This window comes from Podarcis liolepis (assembly GCF_965112155.1).
Source record: "Podarcis liolepis genome assembly, chromosome: Z".
NCBI lineage: Eukaryota > Metazoa > Chordata > Lepidosauria > Squamata > Lacertidae > Podarcis > Podarcis liolepis.
In genome coordinates this window covers 25,703,712-25,723,959 of record NC_139570.1, presented here as the reverse complement: position 1 = coordinate 25,723,959, position 20,248 = coordinate 25,703,712, and the positions used below count along the sequence as shown (strand labels likewise).

At 45.0% G+C, this 20,248-nt stretch overlaps 1 protein-coding gene and 1 long non-coding RNA gene across 3 annotated transcripts in view; one reads left to right on the top strand and one right to left on the bottom strand.

The window, feature by feature from the left end:
- Positions 1-20,248, bottom strand: part of LOC310698359 — a 525,075-nt gene that overhangs the window by 474,360 nt on the left and 30,467 nt on the right. Inside the window, exon 4 of the long non-coding RNA XR_014521451.1 lies at positions 15,468-17,250. This is a non-coding gene — a long non-coding RNA (uncharacterized lncRNA). The remainder of the gene's footprint in view (positions 1-15,467; positions 17,251-20,248) is intronic.
- ACSL4 (acyl-CoA synthetase long chain family member 4) overlaps positions 17,146-20,248 on the top strand; it is a 79,548-nt gene continuing 76,445 nt past the window's right edge. For both annotated transcript variants that reach the window (XM_083485127.1, XM_083485117.1), the window contains exon 1: positions 17,146-17,256. The gene's annotated coding sequence lies outside the window, so the exon portion shown is untranslated. The remainder of the gene's footprint in view (positions 17,257-20,248) is intronic.

The window sequence follows — 20,248 nt, the reverse complement described above, 5'->3', positions numbered from 1 at the left end:
TGGGGAGGGCGCCTGGTTGCCCCCTCCAGAAAACGCGCCCAGTGGATTGCGGGCTGAGTGGGTCTGGCTGGTTTGGGGAGTGTCATGCATGTGATGTCATGCACACATGATGTGCCCCCCCCCAACGTTGGGCAAAACTCGGCGCACCTGCTTGGGGAAGAAGAAAAGGCCCAACATTATCATGTACTTTTGTGAAGTTTGTAGCTAATGAAAGGTAAAGGACGCCTGGACCCCTTTTACTGTAGTTAATAGCAACAGCTGGGGAGAGAACATCATAATCTCAGGTCTCACAATTGTGGGTGTACCTCAGTAGTGATTTATTTGTCTGGTTTGTTTATTATTAAAAATATGTACACACCAAACTTCATCTGCACTGATACCAGGCACACCATACAACTGTTGGAATTTTTATTAGCACAAGGGCCTGCATTCCCCTGTAGGGATGACACCCCGCCCCCCGGAACTGCATGCCAGTGGTACATGGCGCTCAGAGGCAAAGGGGAGGGTAGCAGATAATGTGGCTCTTATCTTTGTACTGTAGGCTCTATTCCAGCTATGCAAAAGCCAGAGGTTTCTATGCCTGCTCTCAAATATTTCAGTCCACTTAAGATGCATTATCACAGTTAAAGGAAACATTCCAACAAAGGCAAAAGGCACTTGAAATGTGGAGTACAGCTGGAGAGGAGGATGATCTGGGGAAATATGAGGGTAAGATGCACTTGACTTGCGGGCTGGAGGTTCCCTGCCCCTGTCATAGAACCCAAGGGTTATATCCAACCTTAGCTCGATTAGCTTGGCTCCTGCTAGTCCTCTTCACATGCTCTGCTTGCTTTTGCAGCCCTGCCCCTTATGCCAGGTGAATACTGCACTCATAACGCCCTCTTGCCCATCTGGAGAACGAAGCCCTCCTCTGCCAACTGGGGGTGATGGGGCAAGCCTGGAGACTTCAGGTCAGCTCAGGGGGCGGGGGGTCTGGCAACACTAGTTCCAATTCCCAGCAGCCCTTAAGAAACTACAGTGTCTAGTCTTTCTGTGAGCAAGGACCGCAGGTGCCTTTTTTCAGCTGATGGAGGTCATGCTTGCCCCATTTTTGTCCTAGTCTGAATATGTATTGCATATGTATTGCATCTGAACTTGTGTGTGTGTGTGTGTGTGTGTGTGTGTGTGTGTGAAGTTGTTTAATTTATTGATTAATTAAATTCACATACCACCATTCATCCGAGGTTTACAGTATAAGAATACAAGAATACACAACTTAACAACAAACAGAACAATAACCTGCATTGTTCATTGGTTTGATGAATAAAATGGCATTATATATGTTCTTTGTTAAATCAGTTTGAGATATTTTATAGGAAGCAATTCATAAATGGAATGAAATGAACAATTTTATGGTGCTGTCATTTTTTCTTCTCTTTTAGAGGTAGCAGCTATTTGTGCCACAGGACAGTCGTCTTCTGACTAGCATCCATGACATTTTCTCATAATTCCAATGGCAACTCCCCCCCCCCAAAAAAATATATTATTTTGAGTCAGAGTTCACTGAGTTCATTGAGTTCACTACAGTATATACGGCTTTATCTGTGATGTAAATGCCATACCCTCCAAGTGCCCCTTTTTTCCCAGGGACAGTCCTGGAATTACAAAAGCCACCCTGGCTTCTGAATTGATCCCAAAATGTCCCTATTTCTCCTGCCAGTGCTGCTGCCGCCAAGCCTAGGGAGGAGGATGAGCCGCCACTTGTCCTGAGCAGCAGCAGCGGCAGTGGTGACTGTGAGAGAACACCCTGTTACCTCTCCATAGCTTCTCCATGGCCACCTCTACTGACCTCAGCTCATAGTGGCTGCTCACATGATGCGTTGGCTCTTAGGCGCAGGTAGAGAAAAGGGCAGCCCTGGGTGGGAAGGAAGGGGGAATGGAGTGGAGTGCATGGAATATTGATTTGATTTTATTGGTGTATCCGTGTTTAATCTTGCCCCTTTTTGAAGGGTTAAGATCATGGTGTGAGATCACAGCACCCAAAACGGCTGCTGTGCTCTTGTGTGAAAAAATAGGATGTCCTGGTTTTCCCAAGACAGGGGCAGGGAACCTCCAGCCCTCAAGCCAAGTGCATCTTACCCTCATATTTCCCCAGATAATGCTCCTCTCCAGCTGTACTCCACATTTCAAGTGCCTTTTGCCTTTATTGAAATGTTTCCTTTAACTGTGTTAATGCATCTTAAGTGGACTGAAATATTCAATGAGTGAATGGTCCACTTAGCGTTTCACATAGGACTTCTTAGGTTACTATGACCAGGTTCAACCCTGAAATCTCCAGCCAAGGGTGAGAAAGATTCCTGTCTGAAAACCCTGGAGAACCACTGCCAGTCAGTGCAAATAGGCCAGGAGTATGGGGAATGTTTTTTTCTGCTGTGGACTGCACTCCTTGGAGTGGGGGTAATTTTTCATGGGTGCATGCTGGTGAGCCCAAAGTCACTGCAGACAGTAAACTAACAGAATCCCTAATCTATTTCAATTGTGCCGCTCTAGTCTTCCCCACAACAAAAATAGAGCATGGGGGAATTCTATAGACTACCCCTTGACCCTCAAGTGTGCCCTGATTCTGCACTGAGTACCAGGTGGTCACAACTGGGTGAAACCAACTCCACTCGGCTCACCTACCCAGCTCTCAGTGATACAGACCAGATCAACTTCCTCAGCCACAATCTGATAATGGAGGTAAAGGTAAAGGGACCCCTGACCATTAGGTCCAGTCGTGGCCGACTCTGGGGTTACAGCACTCATCTCGCTTTATTGGCCGAGGGAGCCGGCGTACAGCTTCCGGGTCATGTGGCCAGCATGAGCAGCGCACGGAAACGCCGTTTACCTTCCCGCCAGAGCGGTACCTATTTATCTACTTGCACTTTGACGTGCTTTCAAACTGCTAGGTGGGCAGGAGCTGGGACTGAGCGACGGAAGCTCACCCCGTTGCGGGGATTCGAACCGCCAACCTTCTGATCGGCAAGTCCTAGGCTCTGTGGTTTAACCCACATCACCACCCGCGTCCCCTGATAATGGATGAGAGAGGTCTTATTCAGAGCCACCCTGGCATTCAGTAACAGCAGACTTGAGGCCTGGCTGACAGGACAATCGCATTGGAGGAGGGGCTGGCACATGGCACAGTTACTAACTGTGCCCCTTACCTGAGCTGTCCCACCTCACACATCATACTTCCTCCTACACAGAGCCACTGCAATTGGCAGTCTCCTGCTGTCCAGACGCATGTCCCCTCCGCCAATAAAAACAAACGGGGGGGGGGTACCCTCACACATATTAAAAACTATTAAAGCAATTGTAGCACATTCCCATATTCTGCATTGTTAGATCATGGGGAAGTGGGGTGTGGGAATGACACTGGGCCCATCTTACTACTTGCCTGCTCAAAGGATTCTTAAGTGGACACACAGTTCTCCTGCATGTGATGCCACTCAAGAATTCTATGCCAATGCCCCCACTTTGAAGAGTAGTACTTGGCCCTTTGAAGTGTGACTGAATAGCTGCTGTTATAACACTAGGAACAGTTTTGCAATGCTGCGGTCTGCAGACAATCCTTTATTCAGAAGGCCTGTATCTGTCACCCTTGTTCATAGCATCCAGTTCTGGTTATTTAGAGAGTCTTCAGAGGGCTCTTTAGACACACAACAATTTTCTTGGGCCCTGCATTACAGTAACAAATTTTAATCAACGTGAGGTAAAAGGTGTACTGGTGCACTTCTTTTTTTAAGGGGTGGGGTAGGGTTCAGAACTTGCAAGACATAAAAGGGTTTTTGAATGTTCATGTTGCATCACTCCTTGTGATTTGAATGTGAAGCCCAAGGCACTGATCCAAACAAACATTTCCCCTAACTATGAAGCCTTATGCTAGAGTTTAAACACTCTGCAGAGGCTCCTTTTTGTATGCCAATTTATATTTCTAGCCCGCAGATCAGCATTTGGAGAGTGGGTTACCCCTGGAAATATGAAAGTCAGTGATCTCTCACCAAGAAAGTTGGAAACAGATGTCAGGGTCACAACATCATCTCTGCACTCCTGACGAAATGCAACTAGTAGAAGCCAAGAATGGACAGCACTGGGAGAAGCAGACTTAATCTAATTACTAAACTTCCTTAGACTCCACTTGCAATTTCTAAACTGGCATAACGGGTACGGTACATTAGTAAAGCATTATGTGTGCATGGTGGTTAAAGTGTGTGTTAATATTGGTTTCTCCCTGTTATTAATAGTTCATTCATGAGATGGCTTTGCTCACCAATTTCTTCACTGTATGCAAAGGTAAGCATTCAGTCTTGGAAGCCAGATGGGTGCAAGCAAAGTTGCGCCATAAATCTCCATCACTTTCTGTCAGTTTATTTTTGGGGATCTAATTTAGCAGGAATATTCTGCCAGAGAGTGCAGAATAAGCTGTCAGCTTTGAGTGCATAAAGTAGAAGCATATAAATAAAAGGCGCACTGTGGTTTCATGATTTTTAATCTGAACAGCTGCATGTTTTAATTACAATGTAGCAAGTGGAATGGCTTAGATCACATATCTGCCAGCTTTCAGGGCAATTACTTGTGCCGTTTCTCTCTTTTTTTGCAGCAGCTGGTTTTCTTTTTTCACAAGGCAAAAAAATTTAAAATTAGAAATTAGAAACACTTGCCTGTGGGAGACGAAGGTGGGTGAAAAGCAGGAGTGAGAAATGGAATAATATCTGTTAGCTTTAGGTTCCGCCCCCCTCCCCAGCCCCAGATATAAAAAGCTCAAAGCCTTGATTTGCTCTGCAGTGAATCTGTTCTATCCATGTTAGATCAAAGGAGCCCCGTTTACCTCTCAAGGTGATGTTGAATCAAGAGACCTTTTGACAACATCCGGTCCAGAAGAAAAGGTGGATAGGAAGAGGCCTGGCAAATGAACTTAACAAATGCCCTGAATGTGTCACCAAAGTATCATCGCTTTCCTGAGAGAATATAATAGGATTTGAAATGAAGCTTCTGCTGCAAGAGATACTAGATTCCAATGCATTTCTGAAACGACTGTCAGAAATGTTTTCTTGTATGCAAGTTAAAGAGACTGCTTCTGCTGTGGGTCCCAGTTAGTTTTCCTGTGGATTCCTTGACTACTGTCCTGCAACAGCCTATACAGTCATACCTCGGGTTAAATTTGCTTCAAGTTGAGCATGTTCGAGTTGCGCTCTGTGGCAACTTGGAAGGAACGGAGCACGTTACTTCCGGATTTTGCCGCTTGCGCATGCGCAGATGCTCAAAATGATGTCACATGCATGTGCAGAAGCTGCGAAAAGCGACACGTGCGTGCGCAGACGTGCCGTCGCTAGATACGTTTACCTCTAGATGCAAACGGGGCTCCAGAACAGATCCCGTTCATATCTAGAGGTACCACTGTATAGGCAACAGCTTGGACCCTGGGGGAAGTGGCAGAAGAAGGGGTGTGGGGGGATGCGGTCTGCCCCAGGTGTCATCACTGAGGGGTATGTGACAAAATGAGTTTTGTTTTTTTCACAATTTTTTTTGGAGTGATATGGTGACTTGGGCGCCTGCAGGATCTATGCTGCCTAAAATGGCAGCGTGGGACTTGCGTCTGCCAACTGCCTCTTCTCAGCTGCCCTACAGGTGAGGGGGAGGCGGTGGAGAGGCACCAAGCAGTGGAGAGGCTCACCCCGCCCCACGGGCAGCTCGCCCCACCCCCAGCTGCTGGACATGCCCCCGCACCAGGCACCCATGTGGCTAGCTACGCTGCTGCCTGGGGGAGAAGATGGTGAAGGGGCAAGGCGCGAATTCCCCTCCATCTGCACGTTCACCCTTGCCCTCACCTTTTCCCATCTACCGCTTTGACTCCTTACCCCAATCTCCAAATGCATACAGATCACATATAGCATATGCTGAGATAAGTTTAACTTCACAATCCAAAGGTGACCTAGATACACATAGGAGTCACAGATAAAAGAAATGACATATTAGAAACATTAACTGATCACATACTGATCACATGTTAGGGGAAGAGATGAATAGAAGTGCTGATGTGCAGTTTTCACATTTCCTTGATTGCCAATTACTGGCAGTTGCAAGTTTAATGGCAAGATGTCTGCAGTGGGCTGTGAATGAATGCCAAGTGTATAAATAAGTTCTTTGTTTCGTACAGAAATCTATATTTGGGAAGAACATCAGTCTTCTACATGTTGCAATCCTTTTAATATATATATATTTCTTTTCAGGGTAGGTAAGCCGATCAGAGTAGCTTCACAGTCAGCTAACACTGTTCACACTTCATTAGCTCCTCTGAGGATTTTGACACTCTGAAGTTTATGTAAGTGCTGTTCTCAGAAGAGAAACACTGAGTTGGGGGCAGGGTTCCTTTCCCAGACCCTCCAAGTGTCCCTATTTTCCAGGGACATCCCTGATTTAGAGAAGCCATCCCAGTTTCTGATTTGATTCCAGTCCCACTTTTCCTTAGGACATCCCTATTTGCATTGGAAAAATGTTGGAGGGTATGGAGTTATCTGACCCCCCTGAGCCATCAGAAGGCAATCCTATATAGTGGTACCTCGGGATGGGAACGGGATCCGTTCAGGAGCCCCGTTCGCATCATGAATGGAACGTAAGACGCGACGGCGCATCTGCGCATGCGCGGTTCATGTTTCTCCGCTTCCGTGCATGCGTGTGATGTCATTTTGAGTGTCTGCACATGTGCGAGTGGCAAAACCCGGAAGTAACACGCTCCGTTACTTCTGGGTTGCTGCGGAGCACAACCCGAAAGTGCTCAACCTGAAGCACATTCAACTCGAGGTTTGACTGTATTTTGTTGTTTAGTCGTGTCCGACTCTTCGTGACCCCATGGACCAGACCACGCCAGGCACTTCTGTCTTCCACTGCCTCCCGCAGTTTGGTCAGACTCATGTTGGTAGCTTCGAGAACACTGTCCAACCATCTCGTCCTCTGTCGTCCCCTTCTCCTTGTGCCCTCCATCTTTCCCAACATCAGGGTCTTTTCCAGGGAGTCTTCTCATCTCATGAGGTGACCAAAGTATTGGAGCCTCAGCTTCACAATCTGTCCTTCTTGACTGTATAGGGAAGTTTTTTTAAAAAAAATGTTTAATGTCTTATTATGTTTTTATATATGTTGGAAGCTGCCCAGAGTGCTGGAGCAACCCAGTAAGATGTATGGGATATAAATAGTAAAATTATCATTATGGAATGGGACATCCCTATTTTCATCAGTGAAATGTTGGAGGCTATGCTTTGCTTTCCACCAGTCATTGTTATTTGTTTCAAACTATAGGAATCTTGGAAGAGAAAATGTAGAGCTTGATGGCCTTTAGACTCTCCCAGCAATGTGACTCCTTTAGAGTGTGAACACACTGTCAGGCAGTGTGCATTTGGTGGGGGGCAGGGCATCTTTCCACCATGCTGTACACATGATGTCACCCCCCATGCTTCCCAAAGTGGGCAATTCTGCCCCCTGGGGGGCGCTGGAACGATCCAGTGGGGCAGTAATAGACTTAGGTGTAATTGGGGGGCATTGAATAAAAATAAGGGGACGGTATTCTGCGAGGTTGGCAGGAGCAGGGACCGAGCAATGGGAGCTCACCCCGTTGCGGGGATTCGAACCACCCCGTGACGGGGTGAGCTCCCATTGCTCGGTCCCTGCTCCTGACAACCTAGCAGTTCGAAAGCACGTCAAAGTGCAAGTAGATAAATAGGTACCGCTCCAGTGGGAAGGTAAATGGTGTTTCCATGTGCTGTTCTGGTTCACCAGAAGCGGCTTAGTCATGCTGGCCACATGACCCAGAAGCTGTACACTGGCTCCTTCGGCCAATAAAGCGAGATGAGCGCCGCAATCCCAAAGTCGGTCACGACTGGACCTAATGATCAGGGGTCCCTTTACCTTTTATAAACATAAAGAAGAGAAGAAAAAAATGAAAAACTATTTGCACACGTTTCACCTGTCGTGTAATGCTGCATCCTGTAAGGTTGGGGCCCATTGCGGGATGGCGACAATGCCTCCTCTGGATCTGGCAGTCGTGCTAGAGGCAAGGGGTTTTCACGGGCTTGAGTGAACCCTTTTCAGCTTCATCCAGGCCCAGAAAGTAGATCACAGCTTGCCTGCCTATTTGGCCAATGGCAGGCGGCCCGCAGGGGCCAGCCCTGCCCCTGGGACAGATCGGACTGAGCCAGCAGGCTTCACTCCAGTCCACCCTATGGGTTTTTAATCCCAGGGCCTAGCTCACCTCCTCGTCCAGTTGTAGGACGTAGGTAGACATATAGATAAATGAAAGAATGCAAAATGGTCACCACATCCTTCTGTTTGTTCACTTAAAGGAGCTAGATTTCCAGGGGAGTGCTGAGTAATTTTTTTTTCCTGGAAAGGAGGTAGTAGGCCAAATAAGTTTGGGAACCACTGCCAAAATATAAAATGCATAAATATAAAATGCATTCTGTTGGAATTGTTATAATTTGTTTTGTGCCAAGAATGCACTTCTCAAGTGCTTGCTGCCTACATGTGCACACCAGTAGTGCTTTCTTGGGTTTCAAAGGGGAGGCATGTACACATCTATAGAAGAAAAAGTGCCAGCAGTCTGTGTTTTATTCCAGTGGTAGGCAGCCTATGGTCCTCCAGATGTTGTTGGACTTCAGTTCCCATCAGTCCCAGCCAGCGTGATCAATAGTCAAGAAGACTGGAAGATGTGGGCCAACAACCTCTGGAGGGTCAACCACAGAGGCATTAATATTATTTGTAATCGAGGCATGCACACCTGGTGTTGGTTCACGGTTCAGTTGCTTTAGATGCTAGTGTCCCAAAGTGGAGAGGACGAAAGAATCCTTCCCAGATTCCCATTGCTGGAAGATACTAATTCCCACTTATCTCCCTCTAAGGATAGTACTGAATTTGAATGCACAACCACCACAGAAATACAGACATGGTTAAACAGGTAATACGGGGGGGGGGGGGAGTACTTGATCCCCTGACTTTTGTCTTCTGGGATTCTGGGAGTTTTCCTGTTGTTATTCTGTCTTTCACAGCTACAATAAACCTGCCATTAAAATTATGGACTGGTCATTTCTTCGTCAGAGGGCAAACGGGCAATTTTAGCAGGGGATCAAATACTTTCCCCCCTTACTGTACTTTTACTTTATTTTACTCGACCCTTAACAAATGATAGAAAAGGAGAAAGCACTAAGACGGCAGATGCTATTTGGAATTTTGCAAATGCTTTCATTTGGTTTAGAAAGCCCATTTTCACAGTAAATGACGCTGGCACTGAACTTGTAGCATCTTGATTTTGTCTGTGATTATGTGGTTTGGGCTAATGAGAAGGCTTGGTTACAGACTCCATATATGGCATTGGAACAAAGTCCTGATTATACCTCACATGCCAAAGAATAATGGGCATCTGCAACATAAAATGTTCACTAGAAGACTTTTAGTAAACATGGTTAGGGAAGTGGAAGAAATTATGGCAGGATTGTCAAGTGGGACAGATGCCGAGACACTGTGGAATGCTCTCCCCATAGGTGTTCATTTGGTATCTACCTTATAGTCTTTGTCAACAGGAACAGGTCATTTTCTTGTCCTTTTAAGATACAATTTTAATCTACTTGTCTTGTGCTGCTTTTATTATTTGTTTATTTTATTTTTTGCAATATCTGTCCATTAAGGCTCTCCACTGGGGACTCAGCTACATTAGTACAGTGGTGCCCCGCAAGACAAATGCCTCGCAAGACGAAAAACTCGCTAGACGAAAGGGTTTTCCATTTTTGCGTTGCTTCGCTAGACAAATTTCCCTATGGGCTTGCTTTGCAAGACGAAAATGTCTTGCGCTTTTTTTTTAAAGCCGCTTGAAGAGGCGCAGTTGCGGTGGACCGTGCTTTGCAAGACGAAAAACATCGCAAGACGAAAAGACTCGCGGAACAAATTCTTTTCGTCTTGCGAGCCACCACTGTAAAGAAAAGGCACTTTATATGTGTTTTTATAACACTGTGACACCAGGTAGCGCTGTGGAGTCCTCTCTTTCACCAATGTGATTTCCCTTTATGAAGTTTACAACACATTTTCCTGCAACTTTTTTTGATGTGTCTAGATCCAGCCTGGATTTGGCCAAATCCCAAATTCTGAGGCAAAGCCTGCTGATTTGGGGGGCTGAAGATAGCCATGGGTGGGATCTGGCTGCTTGGATAGTTCATTCACAGGTAACACAATTGTGAAGCAGCACTCAGCAGGATTTGGCCCTCTTGCTCACAGTATGCTACATGAGGAAGGTGCAGCATTTCTTTCTTCCTCACCCCCTCCCAAACATATGTTTAATTTGGGTTTAAAAGGTAAAGGTAAAGGTACCCCTGCCCGTACGGGCCAGTCATGTCCGACTCTAGGGTTGTGCGCCCATCCCACTTAAGAGGCCGGGGGCCAGCGCTGTCCGGAGACACTTCCAGGTCACGTGGCCAGTGTGACGAAGCTGCTCTGGCGAGCCAGCACCAGCGCAGCACACGGAAACGCCGTTTACCTTCCCGCTATAAAGCGGTACCTATTTATCTACTTGCACTTAAGGGTGCTTTCAAACTGCTAGGTGGGCAGGAGCTGGGACCGAATGACGGGAGCTCACCCCGCCGCGGGGATTCGAACCGCCGACCATGCGATCGGCAAGCCCTAGGCACTTAGGTTTTACCCACAGCGCCACCCACGTCCCGAATTTGGGTTTAAAGAGTCCTAATTAAACATTAGTCCTGTCCCTCAGATCTCAGATTGGTGTACCCAAGGTCAGCCCAATTTGGGTAGGAGTTACGCAGTCTGTCTGTGTGTATCTTTCTATCATTATACATACATATGAACATTTTCATAGTCGTTTGCTTGTTTTGAAAACCACTCGGGGAATATTATTGAAGGGTAGATTAAAAAGACATGCAGTACAGTAGATAAATAAATATATTCGTTTAAGGCTGCATCCCTAATACACACTTACTAGAGAGCAACTCTTACAGAATTCCATTCCATTATGAGTAAACATGCTTAGGATCATGCTACACACTTAGTAGTATGACCAATCCCAAAGGATCAAAGTAACGATTTTTTTTCTTGTATTTTCATTGAACTTAACATCTCCTGTTAAAATGGAACAGATCTGCAGGTGCTCTTTATCCGTCACTGCAGCTTCCCAGATGATAATATCTGTCATTGTTACAGCTCAATAAACTATTCATGTTGACATCCATCGCTATTTCTCTTTTATATCTGAGTCAGGTAAAAAAACAACAACAATGGGTGCGCTAAGCTGGTGCCATAAACTGGTAATGGACTGGATGAGAGCCAATAACTTGAAGCTCACTCCAGACAAGTTGGAAGTACTGTTGATAGGTAGCTCATTTAACCAGGAAGGTGGAGTTCAACTTCTTTCTCTAGGACGGTTGTATCTGCCCTTACAAGTCAATCTTGGATGGCACTGGTGTTTTGGAATGCCTTTCACCAGCTCTGTCTAGAGCAGGTTTGGAGAATCTTCTGCCTTCCAGATGTTGCTGAATTGCAGCTCCCAACAGCCCCAGTAAGTGTATTCAGTAGCCAGGAATGGTGGGAGCTTGGGACTCAGCTACATTGGCAAAGAAAGAACGCTTTATATGTGTTGTTTATGCATTCTAACACTGTGATACCAGATGGCGCTGTGGAGTTCCATACTGTATTTGCTAACCCAATTTCTCATACAGTGGTACCTCGGGTTACATACACTTCAGGTTACATATGCTTCAGGTTACAGACTTCCCTAACCCAGAAATAGTACCTCCGGTTAAGAACTTTGCTTCAGGATGAAAACATAAATCGTGCTCCGGCAGCATGGTGGCAGCGGGAGGCCCCATTAGCTAAAGTGGTGCTTCAGGTTAAGAACAGTTTCAGGTTAAGAACAGACCTCTGGAAAGAATTAAGTACTTAACCTGAGGTACCACTGTACAAAGTTTGAAACACATTTAACTGAAACTCTTCTTTGATGTGTCTAGATCCAGCCTTAGAGATACCTTGCCCACAATTATCTACTATGATAACCTCTAATTTACAGCAATGTGTAAATGAGCTACTTTTGAAGACCCTTCAGAATCTTCAGTTACTGCAAAATACAGCGGCAAGACTTGATCAAGACCAATTAGTCAGAGGCAGACTTTGGTAATATGGCACCCTAAGCAAGGACAAAATTTGCCCCCCCCCCCAATAATTCTTATTATCACAATGATTCTTTTTCATACAGTTTCTTAATGGATCTTCTCAATATTATATATTTTGTGCCTCCTTGGCTCGGCACCCTAACCGGGGGAACTGCCCGCACTGCCCTATATCCAGCGCTGAATTAGTTGGAGCACATATCACATATTCTTAAATATTCCTACTGGCTATTGGCTGATTTCTGAGTAGCACATTAGTGCTGATACACTGAGATACCTACACAACTTGGGATCAGTGTACTTGAAGGAACCTCTGTATCAGCCTGTCTGCGTGCTGACATCATTACCTTAGACACCCCTCCAAATCTCCCCATCATCAAATGGCAGGTGGGTGGCCTGCACAGTGGTGGCTCCCCACTTATGGAATTTTCTGCCCAGGAAGGCTAGCCTGGTGCCTTCTTTACACAATAGGCATGTTTATTTCCCCAGGCTGTTAACTGCTAATTTGTGTAGACTTGCTGCTGCTGCTAGTTTTTATTCATTGTTTTAAATGTCCTGGTTAGTAGTTGTTCTGGGGTTATGCCACCTGTTCTTTTTTTAATATAATTTTATTAACAAACCAATCAAATCACATTAATTCCAAATTACAAAGCCAAATTTTTAAATTTTTGTTGGGGGTACCCATGCTTCGAGCTCTGAAAGGGATCCAAACATCTCTCTTGCTGCTGCTTTAACTGATTCCCAGTTCTGTCCAAATAGTATTCACAGTTCTGTCCAATCTTCTCTTTATTATTATCCTCATCTTCTTGTTGTTATCATACATTCCTTTCTTTGTGACCTCTGATAGTCTCCACAAGCGGGTTAAAAACAAACGTTGTTATATCCTGTGTGGATTTTCCATTCCTCCAAGAGCCATATTCAAACAGACAGATGCCATTTCAACACTTCTGTACAAAACATTCTTAAAGTCTGCCCATTAGTCCTCGCAGGCCTGTCATTCTCTCCTCTATCTTCTTAGGGGGTTCTGCCAGGTCAAACTCACATATAATAACAAAGCCATGGTCTCCTCCCCCTCGATTGTAAATCCTGCAACCAGGCCTGCTTCCTAACGAGTCTCTTTTTATAACTGCGTCATTCCAAAGGCCTTTCATTCCTTTCCAGATATTCCACAAGCCATGTCTTTGATTAGTAATTCATTTCACACAGTTCTTAATCATCCCGCTTATAATCAGTAATTGCAACGATTCTTCCTGGGGGGGCGGGATTGTTAGGTAATCACATAAGATAAAAAAAGAAAAGTCCCCCCCCCATTCCATCCCATTCCGACATACTGACCCTTTGATGTGTCTTCTTCTTGATATATTCCTGTTGCATCCAGCCCGTCGCTTCACTTCACAGAGGTCACTTCAATTAGCAGTCTTAACTCCCGTTCTTCACTCGAAATATGTGCATTTGCTTCTCTCTAATTGTTTATTTTGAGCTGCTGCAACCAGGCCGCATGATCAGAGACAGCGTCCGGGAGAGCCATCCCACACGAGTGCTGTGCGCCTTGTGCCCTCATCCCCTTCTTTCGAACTCGGGGGTGATTTATGGCAACCGCAGGCGAGGCAGTGTTCCCCATTCCCGTGGGGTAACAAGGGAGGCTGCATACTCCCATGTCAGCCTCTTAATTACCTCGTGTGAGACGGAGAGATGGTATTGTCGGCCATCTTCCAATGCACCCCTAGCGGCCCCCCGCTGCTGGAAATCATAAATCATGATTCATAATTCATGATTCATAATTCATAAATATCGTGAATTGTAAATCATAATTCATAAATATGAATCGCAATTCATAATTCATAAATATCGTGAATCCTAAATCATAATTCATAAATATCACGAATTGCGAATCATGAATCGTAAATCATAATTCATGATTCATGATTCATAAATATCATGAATCGTAAATCTTGTTGATTCTTTTATTGCTGTGAGCCACCCTAAGAATATTTATATTGGTGCTTGGAATAGAAAACAAATAAATAAATTATAGAATATAGCTTTCCCACCTCCACCCCTCCCTTGGTTTATTAAAGAAGAAGAAAATTATACAGTCCTTCCTAGAATTCTGTGGTGGAAAACACAAAGAGAATGTCACTTTTTAAAAAGACAAAGGCATGTAGTATACCTTTTGAACTCAGCTTGTATTTTAATTCCGTCAGCTCCTTAATTATACTTTGTGGAGTGTGATGCCTCCTGGTGGTTGTCTGCTGTTTTAAAATGTGCATACTCTCTCATTTCAGTCCTGCTGAAGGGGGGTGCAGATCAGTTCACTTCTCTTGTAAGATTTGTGGTTATTGCTTTTCATGTCTTCTAAACTGAAATATTGCTATAGTTGTACAACCAATAATAAACAAACACTGCAGTTCATTGCACTTGAGGCAAACAGGTCTGCCATAAGTGGAAAACAAGGCTGTGGTAATACCTGCATTTTCTTTTAATAGGCATGAATTCATTCAGAATCAATAAAATCTTAGGCGCCCTTCTGCCAATGGCTACAGGTGAGAGTTGCCAAAATGCAATTAACTCTTCAAGTTCACTTCGTTGCTTAAATTTTAATTCCCTATTGGTATATCTATGTGTGTTTTGTTTTCAGAAGGGTGACTTTCACATATATTGACAACATTGCTGCAGTTGTAATGATATCTTTAAAAGTTACTGCAATAAGTCAGGGTCTGTAAATGTACTTACCGGCTTGCCAATAAAGAGCTTTTAAAAATTATTGTTAAATGCTACTCCAGTCTCCAAGAGGTAAGAGATGCCAGGGATTCTAGCATTTGCCCTGAGTTCAATTTCCTTGGAATGAAGGTCAGCAGACACTGTTGTGTCATTAGCATCTATAGATTTATTTACACATATAAACAACCTGAGCATAGGATGGAGATGCTCACAGTATTAACACCCCCAAATATATTGAATCTCCATGAGCCACAACTTTGGATCCAGCACTTAGAGAGCATGTCTCTGTGTCTCCTGCTACCAGCCCACTTCCAGCTCAACTCATGTACAACATTGGCTATTGTTCTCCTACAAATATGGGGGGGGGGGGGAGGCCCACCCATTTGTTCTATGGCACAGAGCAACTCCTTTGGTTATGCAAATCATGGTGCTTAATTAATCAGCCAAAGACAGTACCTAAACAAAGGAACTGGTTTGGCAAACTTGCTCTCAAACATTCTAGCCCCTCAGATACAGGATCCCAAGAATTGGGAGGAATTCAGGGCATCATCCAGGCTGATCCTCCAAATTCATAACAGTATTCATTCTGATGAGTCCTTTGTCCCTCTTCTGAGCTGACAAGCACCAAACATCTTGCTGCCTTCCACAGCTGCTTCCACACTTTGCATTTAGTGTGGAATAACCGTGCTTCATTTAGTTGGTCAATTTATATACCTCTTAATGCCAAAATAGGCATTAAGGAGACTCTGGTCAGAAGAACATGGAAATGCCTATGTAAACTTGCTGTGTTTTTTTAACACAGCATCTATTTAGTGTCATCAAATCACTGTTCCCCTCTGTGTTCCTTGTGTTATTTCCACCTTTTCTCAAAGTACAGAACACAATATCTGCCAGGTGTAGATGGCCTTAGCACAGCCTTCACCCACCTGGTGCTGCTCCCCCAGGACTTTGGACAGCAATTCCCATTGACCCAAGTCAGGTGGCTGCCTTCATGTTACACTTCTTTCTTTAAAAGACACCTGGTTGTGCTACATGTAGTGATGTGCTGAGTGGTTGAGCCTATTTCCATGCAGCTATATCTCTGAACACTGTCTGTTTCATCTTTTCAGTAGATGCCATTGTAGCCACATATTTTTTTCAGTATTTTAATTCATGCTTTTTTAATTATTAAAACACTGTGCAATAGTGTTTAAAGGGGGGGGGGGAGTTTTAACAGAAATATTAAAATTGAACATAAATAACCACTTTGCCTTTAAAAAAAATATTTGCAGTTAGTGCTGTTTTATCAACTGCTTAATTTTTTTATTTTGCTAAACATTAACAGAATATGTTCAATAACTGGCCTTTAAAAAGGCTTCAGTTCAGATTTGATAAAGACTGGGGAAGGTCCCAGGGGAAGACCTAATCCCACCAGAGGACCTTAAAAACAATATGGACTTTTGGGCCCCTACTCTGGCCTCACTCTTCACTTGCATTGACACCCATGGCCAAGCCCCCAAGGACTGAGGGCTTGCAATTATTGCCCCTATAAAAATTATTTAAAAAAATTAGTTTCAAATGGTTTAAAAAATGATGAACCATCTCTTCCTTGCCTTGCCTACTCAGCTGCTGTTCCCAGAACACTTTGGGATAGTGGCCTGCTTCATACATAACACCAACTCACAATTAAAGCAAACCAAGGTTCATAAGCTACACAGACTATGGTTAAGATTCTGGTGGTTGGCAATAAATAAACCATGGTTAACCTGCTGGGCAGGGTGTACACATAACACTAAGCCATGGTTAGGGTTTCAGGCACGAATATTTCCCAGTCCTGCTTGGAAATGCCAGGACTTGAACTTGGGGTTTTCTTCATGCATGGTGGATGCTTTGCCACCTACTGCCCTGTTCCCCACCTCACTGGCCAGTGGCCACCACTGAAACTTCAAACGTGCTTCACAATACCTGTTCATTCCAGCAGGGCTTGTACAGAAGTACTTCCTAGTAGGCTGTGCCCTACGGTAAGTTGTAGGAGAAACCACCTGGATTTGCATCTTCAGGCACCAAAACATATTGGGCAAAACCATACACAGCAAAATAAATAAACCCAAGGCTGAAGGCTGTGGAGGAGGGACATCAGATGGAAAAGGACAGGACTTGTCAGAAGTGGTAAGCAGAGCAAGGAGGGACTCAGTTGTGACTAGCTGGGTGGAGACCTTGAAAGTAAGCCAAGGCTGGATAGGTGGATACCAATAAATTGCAGGTACTGGAGCAGGATCTTCAGCATCTGAAGAATGGATGTGATGAGCCAGGAAAGCAATTCCACCACACTGGAGAGGAGAAGCGCACAGGCAGCCAGGAAGGAAGCCTCTTTCACATGCTGAAGGTGAGAAAAGAAAGCAGGTGGAGGAGGTTTGTGTTATTATGCTGCAGGCCAGCTTGAGAGCTGTAAACGTTATAATGATCATAGCATCAAACTGAGTTATTTGTTGGGATTGTTATGTTTTGAAATGATGTGATATTTTATTGTTATTGTAATGGTGTATCCGTCTGCATTTTTTTGTTCTGTCATGAAATGCTTTGAGCATACACATTTAAATACTAAACTAAGCAAGTAAGGTGATCTGTAGGTGCCACTGTTGAATAGCAGCTGAAACAAGAGTACAGGTAAGCAGCAGGCAGGCAAGTCTATGAGTAAATAAGGAGCCTGGCAGATTGGGAAAGCAGTAGGTAACATGAATTTGGGGTGATGACCGCTGTCTTTTAAAAAGGTGTTGGGCAAATGCTTAGAGAAGTATGGGTCTGTCAGTGACCACAAGCCATGACCACTAACTGCTACATTCTGAGTCACTGTTAACACATAATACTGGTTACTAAAGGAGAGCAGGACTATTGCCTTGAAACCCTTTTTGTGGTCTTCTCAGAGGTATCTGGTTAGTCACTGCAGGAAGCACCATGCTGGACTAGGTACCCACGTGGCCAGATCCAGTGGGGCTTTTCTTTTGTTCTTAAGATGAGAGAGGTGGGGAGAGCAGGCAGATACCTGGTGCAAGAGAAGGGAGACGTAGGGAAGACAGGCTCCTGGACAAAGGCCCAGACCTGAAAGCAACAGTTCCTCTTCTTCTTTTGAAGTGCATTTTCAAAGGAATAATCTAACCCTGTGGAGCCTGCCCTGCATACGTCCATGTAGCGCTAATTAGGTTAATAATGAGGATATGTTCTCTTAAAAAAAGTCCTCTTGGTTCCTGGAAGCATCCAATTGCCTCAGCACAAAATGTTCCACCTGTTATTTGCCTTGAAATAAAAGAATAGGGAGGCATTTCCTTTAAATGCAAATAGCAGGCAGGGCGGGCTCAGCCCAAATTGGGATCATAGCATAGGGGGCAAAGGGTTAGAGCCTGCCTCTCTGCCCAGCACACCAGGGTCCTAATCTAGATTTGGGCTTCCTGTGCTTGCTACTTCTACTTCAAATGCCTTTCACACATTTTCTAATTTTGTGTATAGTGTTTTGCTGCCTTGGCCCTGATGCACTTGGGGTGGGTCTGCCTATCGTTGGCTCTGGCTCCATGTACTTTTGGTCTCCCTGCCTTTAACCGTACCAGTCCCAAGAGGAACAAACCACCACTGGGAATGTCCTGCTGCTTCCTTGTGTTGTGATGCAGTGGTCAGCTGGCAGTTTGTCCTGGAGATTCATTTCACTGGCTGCCACTGCTCTCTGCCTCTTGTCTTGCTGCTTTTCCAGCCAAATTCATGCAAATGCTCCTGAATGGACAGGAGGGTGCTGTGGCTCACATCCAAAGCCACATGTGGCCAACCATACATCAGTAAACTGGCATCTGACCATATTGCATTGGCATGCTCTGATAAGTAAGGATGAGGGATTCGGGTAGGAGAGGCAAGGAGGGTTAGAATCCTATGGTTATTTTTCCTACACCCTAAAAGCCAGAGCTAGAGCACAGCATTCCTGTGTCCCATAGAGTCATATTCATACATTTCTCATCACTCGGAGACTCCCCGGAATTTTTCCTGTCCAGCTCTCCAGGTATAAGGTATAAAATTTGAACTCAGCCATTGCACTAGTAGAAGCCAGCACAAATCCTGCTAGCGTAATGGGGATTTCACCCTCTCCTCCCCCATGTGCCCTCCCCAAATCAACTCTGGCTTGTTGAGAAAATCCTCAGAACAGTACATTGTAGGAGAAGGCAGGAGATCCTTTAATCTGGCAAGCAGAAATGCTTGCCCGGATGGAATGAACATAATAGTATGGTGTTGCATTCCTCCAGAGGCATCCAACTTGTTGCTGGTTTGGTCTTAAGTATCTGGTGCTTGTTTTTGAACATTGCTTAAGTGTCCACTATATTTCTGAAATGCAGGAGGATGGGAAGTAAACAAGTAAGATGAGTATCTCTTTTGACTTTTGGGCTCTACTGCCCATTAGCTGCCTTGCCCACTGCCTCACCAGCTCCAGTAGTCATCAGCCACTACAGTGGTACCTCAGGTTACATATGCTTCAGCTTACAGACTCTGCTAACCCAGAAATATTACCTCGGGTTAAGAACTTTGCTTCAGGATGAGAACAGAAATCATGCAGCAGCGGCAGGGCGGCAGCAGGAGGCCCCATTAGCTAAAGTGGTGCTTCAGGTTAAGAACAGTTTCAGGTTAAGAACAGACCTCCAGAATGAATTAAGTTCTTAACCCAATGTACCACTGTACTTGATTAAAGAGACAAATGATTCATATGAGTTGACTTAACATTTTGGGGTTGAAGCAGGCTGGGCAACTTTGGGAAATTATTACTATGCAGGCAGACAGCAAGACTGTGACCATTGTTGTCCATGCATTAAAGTATCTGCCTTATATCAAGTCAGAACATTGGTCTGTTTGGCTCAGCATTGCCTACACTGAATCACAGCATTTCTCCAGGGATTCAGACAGGGGTGTTTCTGAGTCCTGCCTGGAGATGCTGGGGGGGGGTGAACCTGGTACCTTCTGCATGCAAGGCAGGTGCTCTGCTGCTTCCCCAACACCCAAGTGTTTTTCTGGCAGGGTTTCTACTGCAGGTATGCAGCCATGAAAAAAATAAAAGGTGAGTGGGTGTGTACCGCTCTCTGCCGAAAGTGATCAAGGTGTTCTAATTGGCCTTGGTATCAGGAGATGCAGCCTGAAGTTGTTGGCACTCTGGTTGGGCAAGCACATCTTGGGAGTTACATGACTCCCCTTTCAGAAGTTACTGCGTAGAGCTGCTCTGAGACATGTGGCCATCTCACCCCACAAGTGGCTACTCTGTGGAATATAGATTGTTTAGGCACATGAGGCTGCCACCTGGAGTCCAGCCATTGCCTGAAAGGGTCTGACTTCATGGTGGTCACATGTATCCT